At 37.7% G+C, this 26406-nt stretch overlaps 1 protein-coding gene across 5 annotated transcripts in view; it reads left to right on the top strand.

Annotated features, from left to right (window-relative positions):
* The window catches only part of peak1 (pseudopodium-enriched atypical kinase 1), a 95175-nt gene that overhangs the window by 10381 nt on the left and 58388 nt on the right, over nucleotides 1-26406 (top strand). For all 5 annotated transcript variants that reach the window (XM_028033484.1, XM_028033452.1, XM_028033467.1 and 2 more), the window contains exon 2: nucleotides 9627-9728. The gene's annotated coding sequence lies outside the window, so the exon portion shown is untranslated. The remainder of the gene's footprint in view (nucleotides 1-9626; nucleotides 9729-26406) is intronic.

Genomic DNA, 26406 nt, shown 5'->3' with positions numbered 1-26406 from the left:
GAATCGGGTTTCCAGTTTCATTGGCTGCCCAGTGCCTGCAGGCAAAGTGCTACAGTTCTGTGTTGCTAGTGATTCAATCTGAGACTTGATGGACAAAATTGTTGAAAATCTTTAGTTATTTCACAAATCAATGCAAATATTGTTCTCAAAATGTTAGCAACTGTAAAGATAGATTTATTCTTTATCTTTTATTGTTGAATCCCTCTTGGGAACTTGGATAACATTGCACACAAGCTAGTCTTCAGAAGCAGTGTGTATTTATGAACGACTGCAGTTCTATTAATCTGACTGTACAGACTGTTAACATAAAATACATTTTTATTCTAGAGTTGGTTACTAAATTAAAATACTATCAGAAATTCAAATTTTTGAAGAAAAGGAGAAATTTGTTTTTTAAACGGTATTTGCAAACAATTTTGGAACTCAACCAGGATATTTTTGTCATCAATACCAATCCAAGTCCTTTAAGGACAGCCAGTAGTCAGTACAATTGTTGGCCATAATCAATACAGTGTACATTCCTAAAATCTTCAACACTTCAGCATTTTGGCACAGTTGATGTCGTGTAATGACTAGAAAAACTAATGTCACCAATTTTACTCTGTTTTGATATGACTCAATAATAACTTGTCTGTAACACATTTTAGTGCAGGTCCTTGTCTAGACAAAACTTAAAGAAGAACGTGATCCCTCTCTTCATAAACTTAACATTTAATGACTAGTGTTTCAGGTGCTCTCCTACAAACTCCAGATACCCATTGCATTGAAAAACGTCTTGATTGGGAACCTGATTTTGGGATCCAGTCAGGACACGTGTAGTTTTTGGTGTCTAAGACAATTAAAGCAGTTTTTATGTTAACAGGCTTACCTCATATAAAATTAAATATCCGTTAAGGTGTTTAGCTACAGCTATATGCATCCGATCCCAACTAGCTTGTTATGAGAGGACAGTTACTATTCCAATGGGTAAATTCGCATTTTAATCTGAGACAAGGTTGGCAGCGGTCAGCCTCATTGGCAGCTGCTCTGCCCAATTTGCTCCGACTGTTGAACCCTGTGAAATTGAGAACAGTGTTACTAAACTAAGGTGGCTGGAATTTTTCTTTCCTGCCTTTGTCTAAAGTCTTTATGTTTTATGTCTTTTTTTAATTCAAAGTAGCCCATGATTTATTGATTTATTTTTTACTCTCTTTTTTTGCATTCAAAGATAATGTTCAATTGCCAGACCTGTAAAAAAAACCTGAGTCTTTGAAAGCCTTTTTTTAAATGCACAAAGATGTCTAACCCTAATAGGATTATTATTAAACTCAAAAAAGACATCAGAAGGTTTGAAATGGGTCAATGAATTTATTGACTGAAAATGGTGGCAGTGCTTAAAGTATAATTTTTTTATTTTATTTTACTCTTTTAAACATTTAACCCGTTGAACCCAGAATAAAGCCGCTTGAAGACAATTTGGCTGATTCCGTTCTCTGGCCTAGTGATTGGTACATTTCAACAACATTGTTACTTTAACTTGCATACCAACATTTCTGAATATATCCATTTGAGTGTATTGTTTTGCTTTACTAAATTAAAAGAAATGTGTCTGAGGCTAAAACCTTCAGAGATGGATGAGTCTGCTAAGTTACTACCACAATGGATTGGAGGGTGTGGTAAACCTATGATTGCGTTCTCTAATATTGCAAACACAATAAACCTTCATGTTTTATAATCTTTCAACCAGCTCATCATGACTCATAACATTCCATCCCAAAGTTGAATTCACAGAGATTCTGGTTTTTATGTCTTACTATGATGACAACCTCTCCTATCCATTATTGTGTTGGTTTGACGCTCAGCAGTTCAAGGTGGTATGGACATTACGCAATATTCGCGGGGAAAACGCCTCGCGGCGTTCGCCACCTCAACACTTGTAAATAAAAACCAGAGCCTGACCTCTTCTGACACAGCAAGTCCATTTTCCAGAAATAAATCCTGCCAGTGGCATTCGAATTAAACCTGCACACTCACTCCATTTTCAAGCCAGCCAGCTGAGCGAGAGCGCATCTCCAATTACCTAACTCATAGTCCATCCTTTCACTCTCATGTCATTCTACACGCACACACAGATCAGAGCTCGTCTTAACTCCGTGACTCCCCCCATCCATCTGCTTGTTTTGGTGGTACCTTTTTTTGTTTCTTGATCGAATGAAAACAGTACTAGTACGAAAACAAACCCAGACCCTGGCACCGGCATTCGGGCTCATACCAAAGCTGCATCAGTTCTGCAATGGGAGTGTGACGTATCTGTCTGAGAATGGTGAGAAAGGAGTGAACACATGCCCATCCTTATTTGGATGAGAATAACTGGTTTGTGGATTTTCTGTTTGCTTTGTGTATGACTGTGATAACCAGTGGCTGAGCTGGCCAGACACTGGCATCCAGACACGAGGTTTGGGCCATGAAGGAAAGAGGAACGAGGAGCCGGAGGAATGTGACGGGGTCTCTGATTCACAGAACTGTTGAGTGACAGCAACAGGGGCAGCACTCAAACTAGCCAGCAAGCTTACTGCTGGTAAACAAGCTCTGCTATTCAGTTCATCTTCTGGGTGAATTCACAACTGGGCTGAGATCAAAGCTAAAATCTGATGTTCCTGTTTTTTTATTTATTTTTTTTTGCTCTTGCATTGAGGAGGAGATCAGCTTGAGCTATTTTTGCTGATGAGTAAATACAATTTAAATAAATACAGAACTAATTCATGCACATATTTATGTTGGCATGCATATTTCTGCCTTGTGCCAGCATATGCGTCTCTGGGCCGGTGTTCCAGTACAGCACCTGCATTGACTTGTGATGGTGAAAGGTTCTGTAGACATCACAGGAAACTTTAGCATTTGTGCATTTAAGTAAAAATACAATTTGTAATAATAAAGAACAATAACACCCTGCTTGTTTATTCTAAATGTTTTAGTGGTTTTCTTTATGTGTGATATAAACTGCTCCACTTCACTATTTCACAATGGGGATAAAAAGTCACTGCAAAAATGGTAATCTATATATTCAGCAGTCAGTCAGCCATGGCTCTGATTAAAGAACGGTTGGACAAATGCAGACAAATCTCATTTTACTTTCTTGTATCCAGCACTACTTCTATTTTCCATTTATAAATGCATCAACCAAGTAAAGTTTTTGATGTCATTTTCTGTTGTATCTATAACTGCAAAGAACAGGTTTTTCTTATAATCCTTAGAACAAAAAAATATCAATTGTCAATGGTGTTTTTACACGTCCAGTAGACTCGGTTCAATTGGGGACCAAAATTTGTTCCACTTTTTGCTGGTGCGGTTCACTTTCACACTGTACTGTGTCAAACAATCCAAACCCTTTGAACAACCTGTTTCCCCCCTTGACTGTGGTGACGCTGCACCAAGAACTACTGAAGGAAATCACACCAAAACCTCCAAAGAAGACATGAACGCAATTTCCTTAACAAAAGTTAAACAACAATGCAGAAGGGGCAGAATTTAGCAGGTGTAGAATTTCTCTTTTGTCTATAAGCCATTTTCTCCGCTAGTGCTAGACTCTTGCATTTATAATTACCCAGAATGCCCTGCGCTTTAGTTTGCTACCTACTTTTGGAGCGACCACCGCTTTCATGCATTCGAACTGTGCCAGAGTTTACCTTCCTGTGACGACATCTAGGTTGTTAGGCAGGCCAGAGTTTGTTTTTTGCTCTGCATCAGAGTTTGCGTGTTCATATCTACCCAAACAAAACGAACTTTCTAGGCAAACAAACAAGAGTTTGAGTAAAGTGGACCTAATAGGGCTGGCACAAATACCACATAATCATCACAAGTTGGACCGAAGAGGACCAAAGAAAAATGAAAATCACTAGTCACTAGGAAAAGCTCAAACTGTGCGTCCCCAAACTATACCCCTCCAACATTCACAAACCCTTACTATTTAACAAAGTTTTCACTTTGCACACACCGCAGTTACTGGCAATAACATCTCAGCCAGTTGAGCAGCACATGTTAATTTACTGTTATTGCATCAGCAAGAATTTGACTCGGAAAAGAGGTTATACATCTTGATGAGAGCAGCGTTCTTCAAAAGACAGCATTGGTTAAGTAGGTTTGTTACTTAGATACTGAGATGGTAGGACCAACACAGACTAACTTAAACTGTAGCTTTTGATCAATAATTAGACCATATACTTTGCTTTACATTGAAAAAAACCATGGACATGATTCAAGGCAACACAAAGCAAAAGGAAGAGACCATGTTTTTTCTATATTGGTTTTTCTATGATACACCAACACAAATGGAATATTTGTAAAGAGGAAAAAAATAAGGATGTGGTTGGAACTGGAGAAAATGTTAATTTCAGTTTCTTGTAAGGGTATTTATGCAAGTTAAAACTTTTTAAGTGCTTATGTGGGCTGCTATGTTTGTGCTGAGCATTCCTTTACAGCACAGATTTCAAAGAGACATCTTGTTGGTTTTCATCCCGACACAGTTTCTCTGTTTACTTAAAAAAAGTGCCGCAGTCCTCGGTTACTTTTGTACCGGCTGGAGTTACTGGAGCTCAGCGAGTTTGCTGACCTGCAATTAGTGCTGACCATAAACAACCAGAACCCCAGTGAGCGGTGCCACGGGTGGCTGCCCTCACCACGACAATCTGGAGTTTCCCTTTTGTCCTCAAATGCGTCAAATGTAGAGCCAGCTGCCCACCCCGAGGTTTCAACTGTGCGCCTACTGAGACGACTGAAAGAAAGTTGTGGAGGCGGTCGCGAAGTATGGAGGGAGAAAATGTATAAATACCACTGGGGGGAAGCAATATGTTGCAACGCCTGTGGCTTTAAAGAGGTCTTAGCATGTCGCACTTCCCTTTTGTTTATCAGTTTTAAATATAGTGCCTGATGTCATGTGAAAGTGATGCAAAACCTTGCCTCTATGATTAAATCCGATACTTTGTCCACTCTGGTTTCAGATACATTGTTATGACATTGTTAATGTGCTACTTGACCTCACTCCCCTTTATTGGACATTTTATGTTCTTTCTTTCACAATGATTGCAGCAATTCAGTCACTTGCCAGATTCTGCTTGCTAGATATTTCACTTGTGATGTAATCTTTGGGAAAATAGTCACTTGCTTATGCTGTCATTGGCTTGGAATGGAGGCATTATATGTATTTCTTTTCCAGATAATCAGCAAATTGCTGCAGGGTTTGGTTTATCAGTTTCCAGATGTGTTGGGAACAAAATATTGGCCTAAAGCCACTGTGGGTCAGCTAGCTGCCCATGCTGTGGCTTCCTGTATCATTTAGATGAAATGGTAGTGAAGAGTGTTTTCACACCTGATATTCTATTGGGGACCAAAGTTGCAACATTTGTTCCGTTTTCAGGTGGTGTGGTTCACTTTCAAATTGCACTGTGTCAAACAAACCTAGTGTTAAAAACTCTGTACACCTCCTCGCCAGTGGTGGCGGTGCACAAAAAAACCACTGAAGGAAACGACATGAAAACCTCTGAAGAAGACATGAGCACAACTTCTGTCCTCATGACATGTAAAGAAAAATGGAGTGGTGTCAGATTTTAGCAGTTGTAGGATTTCTCTTTTACCTTTGATAAAAGATCATTAGTTATTTTTCCCACTAGCATAAATAAGACTTGTGCTTTTGTTTTGGTTGTATTTATCCAGAATGCCTTGCACTATAGTTCACTTCCTGCTTTTGGAGAGGTACACTATCTCCAAAAGCAGATAGTGGTTCACATATGCATTTGAACCGTGTCAGAGTTCACTTCAGTCTAACAGTGATCTACGGTTTTAGTCGGACCAGAGTTTGCTGTTTTGGTCCTCATCAGAGTTTGATTGCGCATTCATAACTCACCTAACGAACCGGACTTTCTAGACAAATATGCTAGAGTTAGATTAAAGGGGATTGTGAATACACCCTTCACACATACCTCAGTTTGACAAACATATGTGCATTTAAACCAGTTCAATCTTCAAGGCAATTCTGCTTATTGCTCTCACAGTAATGAAATTTGAAGATGTAGAAAATTGGCCTAAAGAAATAATGTTGCTTCTTTCGGAGGACAGGTGATTCCATATATTTTCATGAGAAAGAATACAGCGTTCCTGCACTCTCAAAATAATTGGAAATTGATTTGGGCTTTTATTTAGGTTTGGAGTAGCATGGAACAAAGAAATATATAAATACACACAGAAAAATATTTCTATTTAATCCCTGTCCCATTAACTAAATGTTGAATCCATCCATCTGGTATTTGAACATTTTTGAAGATTCAGATTAAAATTCTGTTATTGCTGTTGAAATGAAAGTAGTCAAAAGAAACTTTTGTATTAAGAAATGAGCAATTGAATTTAGAACCTGAGAACAACAAACAGCATGGCGTTAAACACCTTTAAATCCAATGTCTTTGCCTTGGCCTGTCTAGAATGACGAGAATCTCTGAAACCTTTCTGTTTCCCAGTCAAATCCTGTAATATCACAAGTGGTTTCAGGGGTTAGCGTAATGCAAAGTCTTTGATCCAGGTAGTGTTGAGCTTGGCATGTGTGTTTTTTTTTTACTTCCTTCTTCTCATGGGGATCTCAGTATTTGCTTCAGTTTAACATCAAATGCCTTGCCACACATTCGCAGTACCCAAAGCTCGCTTTGACAGCATATAAAATCGTAACGTCCAATTACGGCACATTGCCAGGTTGGATCCAGATTTGATATTTTCTCAGCTTCATACATAAAAGATGTCCACCGTATCATCCTAACTGCAGTCTGTGAAGCCTAAGGTCCAGCAGGAACAACAGTTTGCATCATGGTAGCTGTGTGTCAAACACAGACACATGGAAATGTTTTGACCGCCCATCTGTTTGAAAAAGAAGAAACTGCGGTGCTGTGCCAATTAGAGCGGGAGGAAGGAAGTGGTCAGCTCTAAAAACCCAAGAGTAAACAAAAGTCCAGGGGAGGCTTGACCTGGATCCTTTTTTAAATTTTTTATTTCAAGCTCAGGGGCACTTCAGACCGATTACTGCACTTAAACCTAAAAGCATTTTAACTCTATTGTCTTCATCTGTATCAAATTATGTAAGTAATGTCTAGCTTATGTAAGTTATGTTTGGCTTGAACTTCAGACATGTAAGGATTATTATTACCAACCAGGGATTATTTCATAGAAACGCTGATGTAAAAAACCTACAAAATCAAATATTAACTTGATTTTGCCTCCTTTCATCCACTGTGAGCACAAGAAACCAATATTTGGGTTGGAATATGTGCTTAAATATGAAATCATGTTATCAAGTGTACCCTCTTAGAGCACAAAATAATAATAAAACCGTTCGGTATAAACAGCCTCCCTTCCTCCAGGCCCTTAACTTCTAATAGTTTAGAACCACAAGCTGAACTCAACACTAACATTTCCTTATATAGCTTGTTTTCTTGCCTGAGCCAGACTGCGGGGTAAGAGGGTGAAACCAGCATATCACGCCCGCAGGGATGAATTTAAGGGGAGGGGAGTGGTTCTTGTCTAATTTCTGTTGACTCACTGCTTTTAATGAGAAGTGGGACTTGACGCCCGTTGTTGGAGGATAGGTCAGGAATTGCTCGTTAGTGTCTGCCGGCGTTATTAATTCACCCCGGCCTCTTTTGTCTTTCGCTGTTATGATTGTTATCGTGCATCATCAAGGAAGGAGCCACGTTTTTGTTTTGCTTCGAGACACGTTGTTGTGTCGGGTCCTCCAGGAGACGTGCTGACCGCAAAGAGATCACATTAATTATTTTATGTCTAGATTTGTTGTCACTCGATGTCAAGAAGATGTGTGATGTTTTTGCTGCTTACTATGAGAAGATATCTGTTTATTATTTGCTTATGGTCCAAGTTAGACTGTGAAAACCTCAGTATTTTTATCACTTCCGATGAGTGAGAGCGTCATAGTTGTGGGTTATATTTATAACCTTTACCCTAGCTACTTCCTCTTCTAGAAGTAATCATCAGATGCAGGACTAGGCAGCATTCTATCAGTTCCCATTCATCCATCCATCCATCCATCCATCCATTTTCTTCCGCTTTATCCCGGGTCGGGTCGCGGGGGTAGCAGCTTCAGAAGGGAGGCCCAGACTTCCCTCTCCCCAGCCACTTCTTCCAGCTTTTCTGGGGGAATCCCAAGGCTTTCCCAGGCCTTTCCCAGGAAGACCTCCAGCGTGTCCTGGGTCTTCCCCGGGGCCTCCTCCCGGTGGGACGTGCCCGGAACATCTCACCAGGGAGGCGTCCAGGAGGCATCCTGACCAGATGCCCAAGCCACCTCAACTGGCTCCTCTCGATGTGAAGGAGCAGCGGCTCTACTCTGAGTCCCTCCCGGATGACTGAGCTTCTCTCTCTAAGGGAGAGCCCAGACACCCTCCGGAGAAAACCCATTTCGGCCGCTTGTGTCCGCGATCTCGTTCTTTCGGTCATGACCCAAAGCTCATGACCATAGATCGACCGGTAAATCGAGAGCTTCACTTTTTGGCTCAGCTCTCTCTTCACCACGACGGACCGGCACAGCGCCCGCTTGATGGCAGACGCTGCGCCAATCCGCCTGTCGATCTCCCGCTCCCTTCTTCCCTCATTCGTGAGCAAGATCCCGAGATCTATCAGTTTATTTATGTCAAATACCATTTACTGTCAGTATAGGATATGAAAATCTGGACCGATATTGAGATTTGATAAGCCTGCCGCAATAAGCACTTAGTCAATTAATCGCATGATAAGTTAATTACTATTCTGATGATTAATATTTTTTCAAGAGCAATTTAATTTACAGAGACATCATAGCTTGATTTTATTTATGGTTTCAGTTGCTGGATATTCAAAATGTCTTTCAGGTCCAGGCTAGTCTTTGAGAGAGATCTATCTCGTGTTATTATCATTATATTAGTTGAAAACAGTGTCAAAATGACAATATGAAAAATGCCCATGCATCAGTGGTAGCTGAATGGAAAGATCAGATTTTTAAGTTTCAAATTATCGGGCCGATTGAGCTGGAAATCGGTTCATCTCTATCAATCAATCGATCAAATTTTATTTATATAGCACATTTCAGCAGCAAGGTATTTCAAAGTGCTTTACATCATTACAAACACAGAAACACAAAGCAACATAGAATCAACAATCAAAACACGACATTAAGTCAGGTTCCATCAATAAATTTGTAATTGATTACGTTTCAAATAGAATCCTAAACAGGTGGGTTTTTAGTCGAGTTTGCATCCATAAAAGGTTTACCTGTTACACTCCTACTGTGTTGTATGGAACAAAATACCTGTTGCTGTTTTTATTCCCCCTCACGCTCACAATCACACAGTTTAAAACGATGTAGACAGCATTTTAATGGGCTTCTGACACAAGGCTCCGTACACTCTACTAATCTGCTAAACTCAAGTTGTAAGCATGTGTGCGTACAACTTTTGTTGTCATTTTTTTCTCTTTCTAATTTACATCGTCAACAAGTTGCTTCAATATCTTCAGTGGTCATATGATGTAAAAATGTCTGCTTTTGATTCAAACGAGAGTTTTCCTTCCAGTTTTCGTTCCATGAGATAAATCCTTTTGTTTTTAACCATCTTGTTCTTCTGCAGAAAAAATACGTGCAGACGGAAGATGCGCTGAGGAATTTGTCTGAAGCAGCAAGGCGCTGATACGCTCAACCTTAGAGGAAACGGGAAGCCAGAGCCTGGCAGGTGAGCCGAATTGCACTTTCTGCTGCCTTTTATTACCGAGCTGTCATCATTCGCTGGGTAAACAATTATCACAGTGGGACTGCTGCATCCTTTTGTTGTGTAATCTCTTCAGGCATGACAGTTTTACATAAGTGCTTCCTGTTTTTTTTCTCTGCTGTACATCAAAAATGACTGTAATCCCACAGGCTTTTCTTGGACTTTTGTAATAAATTGCTTTTTTTTTCTCTCCTTTGGATGCCATGCTGGGTCATACATATAAATCAGTCTGCAGAGTACGACAAGACACATAAAGAAGTGCTGTTGTCTTACATCATAACTTGTGGTGGAGGTTTCCCAGACAGACTGTTGTTGATGGGTTAGCCATTACGATACCTTGCACACGCCGTGAAATCAGGAACATTCTCACTCGTTTACACGACAATTTGGTCATTTTTTTCCCCAGGTAGACCGGAGGGCAGCAGTGTGTTTCAGTTTCTGTCCTTGCTGCCAGCTGATGAGTTTAACTTTTGGGTCAGTCTGCAAAGATTAACAACTAATCTTGTGTTTTAAAATACACAAGATAGGACGTTTTGTGACAAAAAATAGCTGAGTGAAAGTAACAGAAATGTTCCGCTTCCATATCGTTCGATAAAACATGACTGACTTTGAGATTTATATTAAGATGTGCAGTTTCTATCTAAAAACCAGAAAAGGGAGAGCTGAATATTTTTCCGGTAAATGTTGCTCGTATTTCCATGTGTGTTGTCTGATTTTTCTTCAATAGTTACGGGATCACTACAGTTCTAGTGGAAATGCTTCGGAGGAAAGATTTCAGCACAATGTTTTTACTGTTTCTGCATTTTGTTATGGTGGGAGACTTTCAGTGTTCCAACATTATGAAACACGCTAGACTGAGATTTATTTGGTATTTAGCAACGGATGGCAGTAAAATCCTTAGTTTCTGCAAAGAAGTTGTTTTGTCTGTGACTTTTTTTATATTAGCAATCATATTAGATTTACAGCTTACTATACATTAATGAACTTGGAACAGATGAGTAGTATAGTAATGTTTCTGACATGACCTCTAATCATACATCATAAAACATGGATGCACTATTTTCTAGTGTTTCCACAATAGGCTAAAGTTTTTTTCTCTCATGTTTGCAGTTTGATAACAATTTAGATAAGTTTTCTTTCACAAGGAAAAAAAGATTTAAATATATTTGTAACATGTTTTTTAAAAGATAATAAAAAATGACTACTGTCTTCAGATTGAAATTAAAAACGTTTGAGGCATAAATATTGGTGCAGCGATCCGTTGGCCAGTGATCAAAATCAAAGTTTTGAACTTACTGAACTCCTTTTGATTCTGTTTTTATTTTTTAAAAAGATATTCTTTGAAAAACAACCGGTCGTAAACTCCAAAATCGTATTTTTTTCTGTACAGTGGATTCATCAAACTACTGGGTTGTCAGTGAAATTTAACTATCTTTCCTGTCAGTAGGGTGTTTTAAAAAGCAAGTTGGAGGATGTACAGAGATGTGAGAAGATATTTAAAAAGAAAGTTTATTTTTGAGTCATGTTTATGGTCCACTCCAGCTGTAAAGAGTGTGAGAGAGTGAGACTTCAGTAGATAAAAGGAGTACTGACGGTATTACAACAAAAGTTAGTTTTTTTTATACATAAGAGCTTCTAACTTCTGTCATGAAACATGCCAAATTTGTAAATTATTTGTCCTTTTTATATTGAAATCCTGTTTTACAGTGTCTGCTCTCTATTACACTGTGTGAAATAATTGCTTAAAATAATAAAACTTCGTTATTAGCTGCATTTTAACTGCACAAATTAGAATTACGAAAACAAATCTGCTTGATGTAAACATGCCAATTTGTATCAAAATCTTTTTTCATAAAAGGATTTTTCCCTAGGGTGAGGTGGTTTTCTGATATATTGGAATGAGTGTATTCCACAAAACTGGGGTTGAAACACTTTTTTCGCATCACATGAGTCATGATCAACAACCTTGTGTCTTGTCAGCAGACACACGCTTTTTAAAACTTAGCATTGTACTTTCATTTTACAGTGCGTTAATGTTAATAATCTCCTACTCCATTCATTTTATGTTGGGTTTAAAACCGCTGCCTCTATCAAGAAACCTGCAGTGTGTTTTTTCTGTCATGATCAAAGATTAAATAAAGTTCAAATGAATAGTTACGAACAAAATTGCCTTATCTTAAGTCACAACTGGCAGGTCAGAGTTTAAAGTAAACCAGTGAAAGCTTGGTCAGTTCATCTTCAGGCTAAAGCTAATGTCCTCTACCAATGTTTAAATGTTGCGTTTAGATGGCCGGTGCAATCTGAGGCCAAGTGCTCCTGAGTCCCAGTGGAGGTTTAGAGCACTGTGAAAGTCAATGTATATTGACTGACGGTAAACAGCATCTGTGTAGATCCATCACTTCTTTGAATCATGGATGCTCGTAAAGTTCCTCTGTTTATCGATCGTTGCGTTTCGCCTTTGTAATGGTCAGTGACGAACGGACAGGAATGTGTCCTGTGCGTTTTACCTCTCGAGTTACCACTCCGGCTCTGCTGCTGAAAGTGCCCTTGCCTTCTCGTTTGAAGAGTAAATCATGTACAGTTTTCCCATTAGGACCCGCTTTATGGGACTTAATTGAATTGTACCATAGAAAGTGTATACCTTGCAGCAAAAAAGTGTGAAAGAGGAGAAAAAGGCTCGACCCATTATGTCTTTGAAGCCTATTGTGTTAAAATCAGCAGAGATCAATAAATTAGTAAGCATCTAGAACATGTAGACCTAACATACTCCTGTGTTTCATCCCCCATCCAACTCGCAAGCCCCTTGTGTTTGTCCTGCTAAGCGTAGTGTGCAAGCTAGCAGCTGTTGGAGTTCCCATTAGAGAACAGAAATGGATTTCACAAAGAGTCGCAGATGTCTGACATCAATATAAAATGATCTGTGGGTCAGCTCTGTGCTCCTTTTCCTTCAACTACCGTTTCAGGGAAGTGGATGTGTGGATGCTACGCTGTACGCTTTCCAACTATGACAGTAATTGGATAATTACAGGTGGGATGATAATTTCTACAAATGATGCACAAAAATGTAAACAAAGCAATGACCGCTGGATGACTTCTAGAAAGCTCTACCCTGTTGATTTAGCTTCTCCTTCTTCTTGAACTTCTCTTCTGCATTACCCCATCCTCCTGACCTTGGAATATTTTCTTTAATTTTTTAGATGGTCCTTGATGGATAAGAGCGTTTGACGAGCAGTGGGTGGAAGTTTCCCATAAATTCCACTAAGTTGTGTCTCCATGTTGCATGCTTTAGTCACACTGAGTCCATTTCACTTTAGTGATGGTAGGAATGTGCCATTGCATGAGAAAAGGTCATCATTCCTGTCATGGCTCTCTCAAGTCCTTAGTCAAGGCTCCCAACATAAAGACATTCTTTCCCACACACATAACCATGATCCGTTTCATCAACAAAATAACTGCAAATGTTTATTATGTTTGGAGCTTGTCTGTTCTTTACTCAGAGAACATGATGTAAAAATAAACACATTTTCTGAAAAGACTTGCTCAGTTCATTCTAGTTTATAAATAAACCCACAGTTGTTCCAGTTTATTACTGGCTTCACAAATTAATAACTTCCATATAGTAACTGAAACATTATCTACACCCTCATCATTTCATGTCTGCCTTGTGTTTTAGTAACATAGGAAGATACCTACTTTAGCTAAATACTGCTAAAGCATCATTTAACCAAGCTAAATAATGCTAAAGCAGGTCTTTAGATAAATAATGCTGAAACATTATTTAGCTAAAAAGCTGCTTCAGCTAAAGCAGACTCAATTCATTCTAGTTTATAAATAAACCCACAGTTGTTCCAGTTTATTACTGGTTTCACTAATTAATAACTTCCTTAGTAACCACTGAAATGTTATCTACATTATTTACCATAGCTAAATAATGCTAAAAACCTGCTGAAGCAAAGCCTTTAGCTTTAGCTAAAGCAGGTGTCATCTGACGGTTTTGATTTGTGACAAATTTCGAGAAAATTTGTCGCAACTTTAACGTACTCCATATTATGGCGCTACTACAAAACTACACGACTGCTACTAAACTTTCAAAGAAATAGCCTGACAAGGCTAATCACATACAACACTATGCAGACACTTTGTCTGCACTTATGAAGAGTGACGTCACAATTCAGTTAATAATTCTTTTAAAACTTTGAGGCATTCATAGAAAAGTAAAACGTTCCTCTCCAGAAAGTCTTTTGATTCTTAGATATTGAGACAAGATGGTGACGTCATGGCAGAAAGTAGTGCTTCCTGACTCAGTGGAAGATTTTGACTCTTCATCCATTATACATGAAATATTCAAGACAAGGGGCACATCCAATATTTCCTAAGCTGTCATATCACTTTATTTGTGTCTAAAGCTAATGGCTACTATTAGAATTAACGATGGTGGTAAAGGACTAATGATCACAGTAATGTGAGGACCAGAAAGAGTGCAAGACTCAGAACATCAGTGTTATGACTGGATTAATGGATAAGACATCGGCTAAAACCCCATTTCAAGATTAGTTGTCATTGATTCTCCTGGACTTATGAACACAATCTTTTTTCTTTTTTTTTTTACGGTGTGTGTGCGTTTCTGTACTGTTGGTAAATATCGAACAGTGTATCAATCAACACCTCAAAGACTTGGATTCGGCTCAAATCAGGGAAAATACAGAAAGTGTTTTTATAGATAGTATTCCTTACCTCATAATGCTGTCATGTAATCTGATTTTCCGATTTATTATCCAGTTTGCCCAGTGACTTTAAACTCGATCTCCACTAAGTCCTTTGGTCTTGCCACCAATTGTTTTATTGGTAATTTAGCTTCGTCTTGACGGTCTCTTTAAAGAGACTGATGTTTCAGCTGTTCAGCTTCTGGCCTGGCCTGTGCGGCTCAGGCTTTGAAAATGGAGAAACAATTTGGACTTAAAGCAAGACCGAGCTTAAAGTAGAGATGTTAGCAGTTGTGGAAGTACCAGTTGTATTGATGGAAACAGCTGACAAATTAGCCTGGGCTACCACTACCAGTGATCATGTTTTAATTAATCCATCTGCTTATTTCAGTTTACTAATCAGTTATTGTAAATGATTGAAACTGATTGCAAATGACAACTTTATGACGTCTAAGGAGACACTTTAGTTCGTGAAAAATGTTTTAATACGTCAAGCAGTTGATCCTTCTGTGGTTTTAAAAGAAGAACCAAATGCTGCTATGAGATCCAGCTTTCTGCAGACATTTTTTGTGTAGAGTATATTGTTTACTTCATAATCCAAATTTAGGACAGGACTGATTGTTTTATCTTCGTTGTATTTCATTTTTGTTCATAAAGCACAGTAGTGAAGTTAGAGAAACAAACCAGAAATGGAGCTCATCACGAGTCAAGTCACTACAAAGTGATTTGTTTCTCCATCTTCAGCCTAATGCTGCATGCAACAAATTATGTTTCACACACAAACTTAGGCAGCAGTGTAAAATGGATGTTTTCTTTTAGCAGTATGGAATGACTGTGATGCCCCGTGGCATCACAGTCTTAATTGGGCTCAATGAATCACTGTTAAGACATGTACAACTGTAAGATTGCTTATGAATTATCTGCCTTGTTTGACTAAAGAAAAGTTTGTGACTTTGTAAATTCATAGTTTATTTAGCATATAAATCCTCTTTAGTATCATATTTGAAATATAAAAATTAAAAACACTATTTCAGACCAGTGTAGCCTGAGTTTAGAGTGGATTATACATGTGAGAGAGCTGCTCTGCTGCGTATCCTTTTTCTTGTTGTGACTACTCGACTCCCAGCCAGACCCCTGATCTTCCCACCCTCTTTAACATGTTTTTTCAGCTGTGTTTACATTCTAGGCCCCCTAAAAGTTGAAAAGTGGGTTGAATGCCTTCCCCAGTCCTTACCCGCTGACATCTGTCAAGTCTGATTATCATTCAAAACCAGCATTCCTCAGCTCTTGTGCATAGTGAGCTCTTACAAGTTGGGAAAACTTCCCAAAAATTCACAGAAGGAGACAAACATTGTTTCAAGGTCACTTAAAACAAGCTCCAAATGTTTTTAAGTAACCAGATATCTCCAAATATTCAAATGAATAAAAGAAACCTTATAGAAAAATAGAAAATACAGACATTTTCTGAATAACATCTTTCTAAGACATGTTTTGTTGATTTTAATTAGCTGATTGCTAGAATGAAAAGACTGAAATTACATTGCAGCCGTAACGCTTCATGCTAGCCTTTGACTTTTGCATAGACACTGCATATGTAATTTGTGATCAATACCATATGTTTGCAAGCCGGAAAGAGTGTTGTGTTCATTATGCATTATTAGTAAGTATGAAAATAGACCTACTGAGCTATATGACGTTTCATTACCATTGTGCAGAAAGTCCCATCCTATCTCTTTATCTGTTATTGATCAGTTGCAATCCTATCTTAGGTAGTTATTGTTAAAAAGAAATTTACACAGAAACAGAATGACACACTAAGCAACAACTTAACAGATTTTCAGCTTGATCGGTACAGATCGAAGATTGGTTGGTTGGCATTTCAAAAATCAGAAACCATCGACACTGTGGCATCAGATTGTAGTGACAACACTCTGCAGTGTGTTTGCTATTACTGACAGAAGAAGGCTCAGTATTTGTTATTTTTAGCACAGGCTGTGTGTTTTAAAAGGAAGTCGGAGGCAGTGCAGGGAGGTAGGAAACTATTTTAAAGATGGATTTTCTATGACATGTCTACGGTTCTTTTAGATTGCAACATTAAGACTTCACTGGGTATAGTTCAAAACTTTGAACTGAGATTCAAAGTTATGAACATTTTGTTTTTCTAAACATTACAATACATCTTTTTACTGCTATTTTTTATAACATTCTTATTATTTAAGACTAATTTTAATCAACTTAATACAACATTAGGAAGTCAAACAGTCATAGATTGGAAGCCAACCACAAATCTTCAGTCGATATATCTCAACAAACAATATGTTACTTGTAAGATCCACCAAGATTTAATGTTAACACTTGATAAATGTGAATAAAAGTTAATATTTTTATTGAAACTCCGACGCTGATTTGTTACCAGACTCATAAACTTCCATCTGAATTTCTGACACATAACTATGTGGATATTACAGCAGTCAGGTTCATTGGCTTGTTTAAGTCCATCCTCTAGTTCAGTTGCTTCAGTTGAATAGCAGTAATTATTTGGTGACTTGTGATTTTTATTGTCCTTGATAATTAAATAAATGTCAACAAAACCTACAATCCTGGAATAGATTTTTCATCATTTAAAATCTAAAAAGAAAGGAAAAAGGTGAAAAGGATGAAAGAAAAGGTTTCCATGAGCAACATTGGACTGATAGTTTTTCAAAGAAGCAACCTGGCAAAAATTAATTTATCCAAAAGAAACAAAAAAAACCCCAAAAACGGCCATGTGATGAAAGTTTTAGCCATCCATCAAATTTTCCAGACAGCCATTTATTTAGGCGGTCACGGCATGATTACTTGGTTATGATGATGGACAGTTGTGAAGAATGTTGTTCCACTGACGAGGCCAGAAGGCAGATGGATAGTGTTGTGGTAATGTCGTCAAGATGTTAGCAGTCAAGTTGCGTCATTTGTAAAGAATGAGTGATGATTAAACCAGAGGGATCACTCCCCTCAGACTTTTAAAGAAGTGTAGCATTTCAATACCTGCACCAATCAGATAAATGGACCCATCCTTTTCGGGATTTATGCATATAGATGTTCTCAAAAGCTTACAATTTGGATATAGGAAGTGAATATCTGAACTGAAAATCAGAGGGCTTCTTTTTTATTTAAAGTAAACAGCTGGACCTGCACTGTGAGTGTGTGTGTGTCCCCTCTAAAAAGGCCCCGCGGCACTGATTCATCCAAGGCCGGCTTCTAGATGCCATAAATAGTTTGTCTGAGTGCAGTACAAATGTTTTCATGGTTCATCCTGTTCTTTAATTCCCAGCATTTAACTGTTTGCGTTAACTGCAGACAGTGGGACCAGTAAAAATCTGTTGAGGTGAGTTACGGCCAGCAGACAGAGAAAGTTCCAGTAGTTTGAATCTGATATGAAGGCAAGTGAGATAAAAGTGAGATTCACTTTATCAGTGAATCGTACAGTCCCCTTGAGGGGAACATCTCAAAACCTTTCCACGTCTAAAGAGGTTTCTTTTTTCCAGCCTCTCACAGATGCAAATTTATGATGGTTTCCCTCCAGTATCACAAGGTAATAACTTTTATCCCCAAATTGATGGCGTTTCCCTTTTCTTTGGAAACATTGCATTACCTGCTGCCAGAGGGCCTGCGGAGCCAAGTCTTTCTTCTGTCGCCAAATGACCAAAATGAAATTAGATTTTCCGGGAGGCGGGGGGGTGAAAACTATTTTCAGAAAGAAAAGTGGGACAGGGTTAAAATTGACCATAAACTGCACGTCATTTTGTTATCCTGTCAACCTGAAATATGAGACAAAAACTCTTTGTTTTGCTTCCTGATACTTGCATTTGCAAATGTCCTCTTTTTGGACTGACTGAGTTTTTTATTTTATTTTTTAGTTGTATTATAAAATTTCAGGAGTTCTTTTAAGGTGAAAAATGGAACATCAAGATCAGAGACTTTCGAATATGCTTTCCTCTGCAAAAACGTAAGTAAGTTTAAAGTTAATTGGTTTCCGTTGCATTCTGGATTTTTAACTCATTTTTCACTATAAAGCATTTACTGAAACATCCTGTCGATTACACCGCTTTGCCTTTGTCTGCACAGTTACTACGAAGCCTTGACGTGCGTTGAGTTTATATCGTACCCAAATAAGAATCAGTTTCAGATGTGGTCTAGCAACACGATGCTGTGCAGATCTTTTTCACTCATCAAATCAATGCAACATGGTTAAATTCACAGCAGTCTGCTGCTTCATTATGATAGATGCCCAAAACCTGTCATGTTGCAACACGATATTTCTCCTAAGGCCTTCATTGCCCGATCTGTGGTTCTGGCAGCGTTGTGATGTCCTGTTGCTGCACGTTTCCCACAAGCTCAGCTGTTGACGGAATGGAATGGTTGGTGGAGTTGAAATACTTTTTAGCAGCATGGCATAGATGTGCGAGCTTCGTCAGAGGGGAGTGAAGCATGACCTGCTGAGGGGTTTTGCAGCACTTTTAAAACCCAGAACACAATCGGGTAAAGAATAGATTTAAAAAAATTTGTGGCAGGGACGATCCAGAGGATGTTGAACCAGAAGAGGGAATCTGGACTGTATGATGATAGCTAATTTCATGTGAACAAAATTAGTTTTAGAGGCATTTGTTAAAAATGTTGCACTGTGATTAACTTGGTTGTTTTTATGTTTAAGGAATATTGCATTTATTTATTTATTTTTTTCATTTTATGTTCTTTTGGGTTCTTACTAGCCAAAGTACGACCCCATCTGGATGTGCACTTACCTTGAAGACGTAGTCAAGATTTGTAATTTGGAAGCAAATCTAAGCAACAAGTGGGGCCACCATTTTTTTCTTCCCCCCATCTTTTCATTTGATATACTTCAGGGTTTCCCTCAGTGTATTATGAGCCTGGCGGGCCACCAGGCTTTACTTGTGCCCTCATCAGGCTTGGCAATGTTTATTTATTTCAGTCTTTTTTTAATTGTCTTTTTCAAGACTTTATAGTTGGTGTTTAGGTATTAACCTTCTTCCAATAACGCATAACTATCATGTGATATTTTCAAATTTTCTGTCAACTTTAAACATTTTTCTACTCAAAAACATGGCGGTGGGCTGGATGACTGGCCCTAGCGCCCTGAGCACTGGGGTTGGCAAGTTCTCTGGAGGAAACCCCGTGCTGATACGTTAGGCTTGTACTAGACATAAAAGCTGCAAGTTTTACTTTGAAAGGCTTCCCTCGATTATTAGTGAGTGATGTTGATGAATTATGGGATGTTAATGACTCCTAACAATCTGTTCACAATGGTGACTAAATGAGTATATCTGCAAATAAAAGCTGCAATAAATGTCATTAGGTCAATTAGGAAGCAAAACAAACACATTTAATATTCTCTCTGATTTGTCTGATCGCTGTCTTCTCCCAAAAGAGACACAACAGAAGATAGAAGTAATTAGTCACCATGTTACATAAGTCTTATTGCTACCGATGGGGATTTTAACGACCATTATGTATCAACCTTTAAGGTGGAAAGAAATTGCCATCTTTTGAGAATCCACTTACCTTCACAACATAAATGAGAAATCACACTTTCATGTTCCTTTCTTTTTGTCCTTATGATTTCCAAGACATGCCTAACTGTATCGAGCTTTATCTGAAATCTTCACTCTGAAATTTAACATCCATATTTGCATTCAGGGTCCCGCTTTCACGCTGAGCAGTGAAGAAATTCACTTCCAGCAGTATTTGGTTCCTGGTGTCTATTACGGATTAGACTTCAAAGAGCTAATTTAGGACTGACATCCTAAAAATAGAAGAGCAACACAAGGCTGTAAAACTCAGCGGGGAATGCCTGTGTTCACGTTTCTAATTAATTCATTTCTATGCATCACTCGCGTTGCAGATGGACTGCACCATCTTGCTGTGTTTTAATGACAACCTCATCTCTTCTATTGCACCGATCAAGAGAGTTGAAGTATATAAAAAAGTGATACACTTGATATTCCCTACCCAGTTTTTTTTTCTCACTACCAGCAGTTCTTTCTCCTATTTATGGGATTCCTATTAAACAGAGTGAAAGCAGATCTGTCTGTCATCCGTGGCAGGGCTGCAAGTAAAAAATATTTCCTTGATCGATTCATTTATTCAGTATTCTGACGATTAATCGTTTATTCGGATAAAAAATTTGTCACACTTTGCAGATTTTTCATTAAAATATTAAGTCTTCTCAGTTCAATGTTTGAAATACATTAGAAGATGGAAATAAATCAAATAGATTTTTAAATAAGAAAATGAGCATTTTATTTCCTAAAATGCAACAGCATAGCAGAGCATTTCTTTAGACACTTGAGGAGTTATGGGTTAAATATATATTTTACGAAGGCGTTTATATCTTAAATGCAAAATATATGTATATATTTGGTACATTTTTGACTAAATTAAAGCTCTGAATAAGTTTTTTAAGCAAATAGCCTTTTGTTTTGAGTCTATATAATCCAGTTAACTATTAATCGATTACTTCAATAGTTGATGATTATTTCAATAATTGATTAATGACGATTAATCGTTTCAGTCCTAATCCACGGTCGGATTATTCAGCACTTTCTTGAGTTTGTATTTTTTTTACAACCAACTTTCCCTGTTTCATGCAATTTGTTTTTCCTGAATGAAATGCTTCCGGTGCAGACAAAGGATCAGAACAGCTTTTGTTTTTTTTTGTTTTTTTTTTAAACAAACGCAGTCGGGTGGCAAATACAGTAGATGCAAGGAGGAGATGCTTCAGGTTATGTTGGTGTTTTCTCAGCACTTCACAAGAAAGCAAAGGTGCATATTTTCATTTTGCTACCCAGAAGGTTTGTGTGTAACTGCTGAAGCATAAAAATACCGCCTTCAGTCTTTGAATTTGCTCCATGGAAAACCAAGTAGTTTTATGGTTTTTAGTCTTTGAAAGAAAAAGAAAAGTGGAACCAGATTTTACTGCTAACCGTCACAGTTTGTTAAATGAAGCTTTATTAAAATAAAATTATAAAATTAATTAATAGATGTATTGATCAAGATATATTTCAAGGATGTATATTTTCTAGTATACTCTCCAGTAAAATTATCATTGGTTTACAGTATAAATACCAAACATTTTAATACAAATGTCTAACATTAGCAACTTGGTTTTTATTTTAAAAAAGAAAAGCCATTGTACTCCTATTGCTGCTAAAATGTTAATTTATAACTGTTTATTATTAAAGAATAATTTAATAACAGTGGTTTGCAAACTTGTTGGAACATAAAATGTTTCTTTTTCCCCAAATATATTAAGACAGGTTTCCCAGTAGAGTTGGATCTCAATTTATAGTGTTTATTCTTTAAAATAAAAGTAATAAACGGGGGCAAAGCATATTTTTTCAACCTGCACTGCTTGTTTGAGCAAAAAGTTAAACATTTTGAGTTGACAAAATAACCAGGATGTGAGAAAGATAAAAATCTCACCAACTTATATGTCAGAATTCAATATGGCTGCCATCCATAAATATTTGTGCAAATTTTATTTGTGGACATTATGCATATAATGCAGAGACAAACAGTGTTTTTAACTCATGTTCCTAATAGCAATTAGCCTGTCAAAAGCTCATCAAGCCACATGTTAGTTATTTAAATTGGAACAGTTAAGTGTAGTGCTTCACTATAAATCTGAAAACTGTTGCTATTGCAGTGCAATATTCATATTATGTAGAACTGTTTGGATTGCAATAGTTGTTGGCCAATATATTCCAGGTGTTATGAACTTGCATTTCATATCAGTGTAATATTTACTCAGCTGGACAGTGTCTCACAGCAACAGATGCTCACACTGGACACTGACATAACTCAAAATGGGATTTGTGTCCAACCCTGCAATCAAAAATTTACCAACTTTATTAACCATTTTTGCAACCGTAAATAATTCAAAACAGCAAAATTAGTTTTTCTTCTATGCAAGAGAAAGGGTGTTGGTCTTCTTTCAGTTAGCTGCCCAACAGTATGCAGCAACAAGTGGGGAAGGGGCAGAACTCCATTCCATCAAACAGCTGGAGAACACGCCCAACTCTCTGGCACGTTCTGTAGCATCTCACTTTAAACTGTAGGAACAATATGAATTTATAGTAAGCAGCCTATTCCTAATGCTGCATGTTTTTGTTTTGCTTTCTGTGGCTATATTTGTTTTCAAGCAGTTTTATAATTGAGGACTTAGACATGCACATGTTCACAATCCACCTTAAACTTGATCATGTCGTTTAACTTAGAGAGAGTTTCTTCCTTCCTTCTGATTTTTGGCGCTGTTATAAAATGCATGGTGTCTGGCTTTTTCGTCTTCTCCCATGTCTGCACTTTTTTTCCCCGCCATCTACCTCAGAGGACTTTTAACAGTTCTTTTTCAGACTAACATAGGCTTTTAGAGACATGCAGCAATCAGCCCAAAGAAGGAGGACAGTATGAGCAGGCAGGGCAGAGACATTATTTTCTACTTAACAATCACAGCCCCATTCTCCCTTTCCTGTCATCCCTTGTTTTTGTTCACTTCTCCCCCCAGGGCTGTTTATAGGAACTCATTGTCTCTGCTTTTGGCATTCGCTGCTCTCAAAACTTTGTCCTTGTCATGGAAGTTGATCATGATAGAGGATCCACTTCCAGTGAACCTCTCTGGAGGTTTGACAGCGTACACAAAGACAGAGTATGACCGTTAAGCTTTTCTTCACTATCACAGTTTTTGGTTTCCTGTACTGTGTTTGTGGGACTTACCGTACTTTGTAAATGTCTGCTGTGTACCTTATTTATACCTCTCCAGGTCTAATCAGTGTCACATCTTGTTACCACTTGACATTTTTAATGGGACAAATTGAAGATAAATGATTAGATTATTGTGATATGATAAGTTTTATTAAGAATACCATTGTTTCATACGGTATTCAGCCTGCAGTCAGCTGAGTACATAACAGACAATTTTCCAGCTTTAGTTTTAATCAGCATTATCTTCATAAAGGTGTTTCCATAGTACCAGCAGCTGCGTTTCCATTGACCAATTTGGAATTGCGGAAATAAATTTGCTAAATGTAAACACGGCTCGCTTGTTAATAACAAAATGTTGACGCTAGGATGAGGTGGGATTTTTTTTTGGCTGTGTCAAAATTACTGTATTTTGCAAAACTGCAATGGATTATTTTTTTTGCATCAAATGAGTCACATGATCAACAACCAGATGTTACTACTGACAGAAATGACAAAGTAGACGACGAAAAGTGGTAGGAAGATGACAGCACGATGTGTTTTTTAATGACATATCATATGAACAAGCTTATTTATGTGTGATTTTAATTGCATTTTTTGTTTAACGGAAACATTACAGTTTTGAAATCGTGTTTTTTCAACTTTGTGGAATATCAACTAACTTTTGCGCTCATTTGTAATGGAAACACAGCTAGTGTTTCTGTTTCTCACAGCTGTTTTACAGTATTTCACGTATATTTCTAACAGCCAAATTGTTGTTGTTTATCTTACCAATGGAAAAGTTTAGCGGGTGTTTTTCAGCCATTTGACCTGTAGTACTCAGTATTAATGGTCAATATTTGAGGAACATTTAAAAATCCATTATTTGACCTTTGAAAACTAACTTTTTTATATTTGTAGCTTTTGCACGTTTAATGACAAGAAAATGTGTGAAGTTTCACTTTTTTCACTTTTGATTTTAAAATACGAGCGTAAGAGTTAAAGAAATTTTTTAATCTCATTTATGTGAGATAAAATATGATATACCAGTGGTAATAATCAGTGGTCTGAAAAATTCAGGCTTAAAAGCTGTTTCCCTTACCCCAAAGAAACAATTGGGAAGCACTTTACAATAGAAAAGTAGATAAAGGAACCTAAATCTACCGATATTTTGTGTGTTACTTTAATTTTATTGTGCAGCAGCATGAAGAATATACAAAACTGCATAAAGAAGAATGCTGCGCCTTGCAAAACTCCAAAACGTCCTTATCCTGGTCATCAATTATCCAAATCCTCCTTGTACTTCTTTGTACTTTTCAAACTTGCACCTCTCTCGTTAGAGCTCTGTGCTGTTCTCAAAAGGGAGCCAGACACGGTTGCCCTGCTAGATAATGGTTTTTCAAGCCTGGCTCCATGTATGCATACCTGAACTGTGAGTCAGAATTGTTCACTCAGATTAACTTTGCTCCATTTTATCACTCTCACTGCTTTATTCTCTGTGATCTAGTTAGGCTATCATATATCTGTCTCGACTGAATATTTTATGATGCGATGCCCTCTTCTGGCTCCAAAACGTGTCGAAGCTGATCTGTCCTCATTCTGCTTCTATTGCTGTCCTTTGACCTGCTTATGGGTAGGAAAAGGCTTTTTCTGCCGCTTTTAATGTCAAAAAGGTCCAAATGGCCATCTGAAGTGGTCATTTTATATCACTTCATCTTAAGAATTACAAGCTCCATGTCTTGTGGTAAGTTTTATTACTCTTTAAGTTATGCATAGCAGTGTAACACAAGTAATATACTGTATGTCTCATATCAGGACAAATTATTCCCACGTAGGACTCCTTTTGAAGTAAATTTTAAAAATATTACTTTTAACTGTTTTTATGAAGCAATTTTACATTAGTAAGCCACCTTAGCGATGGTTTTAGCTAAGCTGTAAGATCTGATATAACGTTTAAATCCAATGCTAATATTACTATTAAACAATAATGCAGCAGGAAAACATTTTTATAAGATGGTAAGAAAAGTGTTAACAATATTATTGTAATACAGGAGGAGCCAATTAAAAGTATGGCTGAAACTGGACACTTGTATAGACTAAAGTGGTAACAATATAACACAGCTGGCTGTTGCAGGAAGTTAGAAAAGCAACAGTTTAAGTCTAGCGAGAGCTATTCCTTTCAACATAAGGTGACAACTTTTCATCATATTTATTCATTTGTACCCAGTTGCATTTACTGGGTAAATTTATTGGGTAAATATTTGCTCACAATGCAAGCGAAATAGTTTTGAGATAGCATTGTGAGCTCACCCTGTCCCCTCTTAGCTTGAGGTTATCACAAAAACAGACTGACTTGTACAGGTTTCTAAAGATGTTTTTATTGAATTAATGTTAAAATCACTTTATTTTCCTATTTGTTCAGTGGATGTAAGCATCAGCCGATTGTCAATCACACAGAATTAAGGAAATCAAGGTTGAGAAATCAGCTGATTATCTCGGATTGGTTGGGTTGCTGTTCAGTGCAGTGTGGTGTTTAGAGGATAAACCTGCTTCCAAAGGACAGAATCATATTCATGTCTCTAACCTTTTTTTTCAGCTTCCTTAATTGTTTTTATTTCATAGTTCGCATTTTGTAACCTTAAAACTTCACATCACTTCGCAGAGTTGAAGACTTCTTAATAGTTTTAAAGTGGCTATGCAAAAGTTCAGGCTGTATTTGAATTACTACCGAAGATGACAACTGACAGCAACTCTTAGTTAGCAGCTACAAAGCTCATATTTCGCATGGATGGCACTGCATGCAGAGGCAAAAACAATCCAGTGCTTTGGCGTTATCACTTGGTGTCAGTCGGCTCCCCGAGCTCAACCTCGCTGACGCAGAAGCCCTTTCATTCGCTTTGATCTCGTTAATAATTGCATGCCATGCAGCTGAAAAAGAAGGGCAGATTTAAAAAGCAGCAGAATGCTGCAAACTGATAGGGATAATAATAGCGGGGGACTTGAGACTTTTGTGCTGTTTGAGTTTTAATCCACTATTGTCTATTCAGCTGTTTTAGCTCATTGTGATATTTTTATTGAAAAAAAAAAAGATAATTTTTTTGAAACCAAAGACTGTATTTAATGGATTTACAGGAGGTGGATTTGAATTTTTGTATTTTCCACTGCTCTTTTTGGTTGAAGGTCTTTTTGTGATTTTTTCCCCC

This window comes from Xiphophorus couchianus, chromosome 2 (assembly GCF_001444195.1).
Source record: "Xiphophorus couchianus chromosome 2, X_couchianus-1.0, whole genome shotgun sequence".
In the NCBI taxonomy this organism is placed as follows: domain Eukaryota; kingdom Metazoa; phylum Chordata; class Actinopteri; order Cyprinodontiformes; family Poeciliidae; genus Xiphophorus; species Xiphophorus couchianus.
The sequence above is the reverse complement of the archived record's forward strand: the minus strand, read 5'-3'. Positions and strand labels throughout refer to the sequence as shown.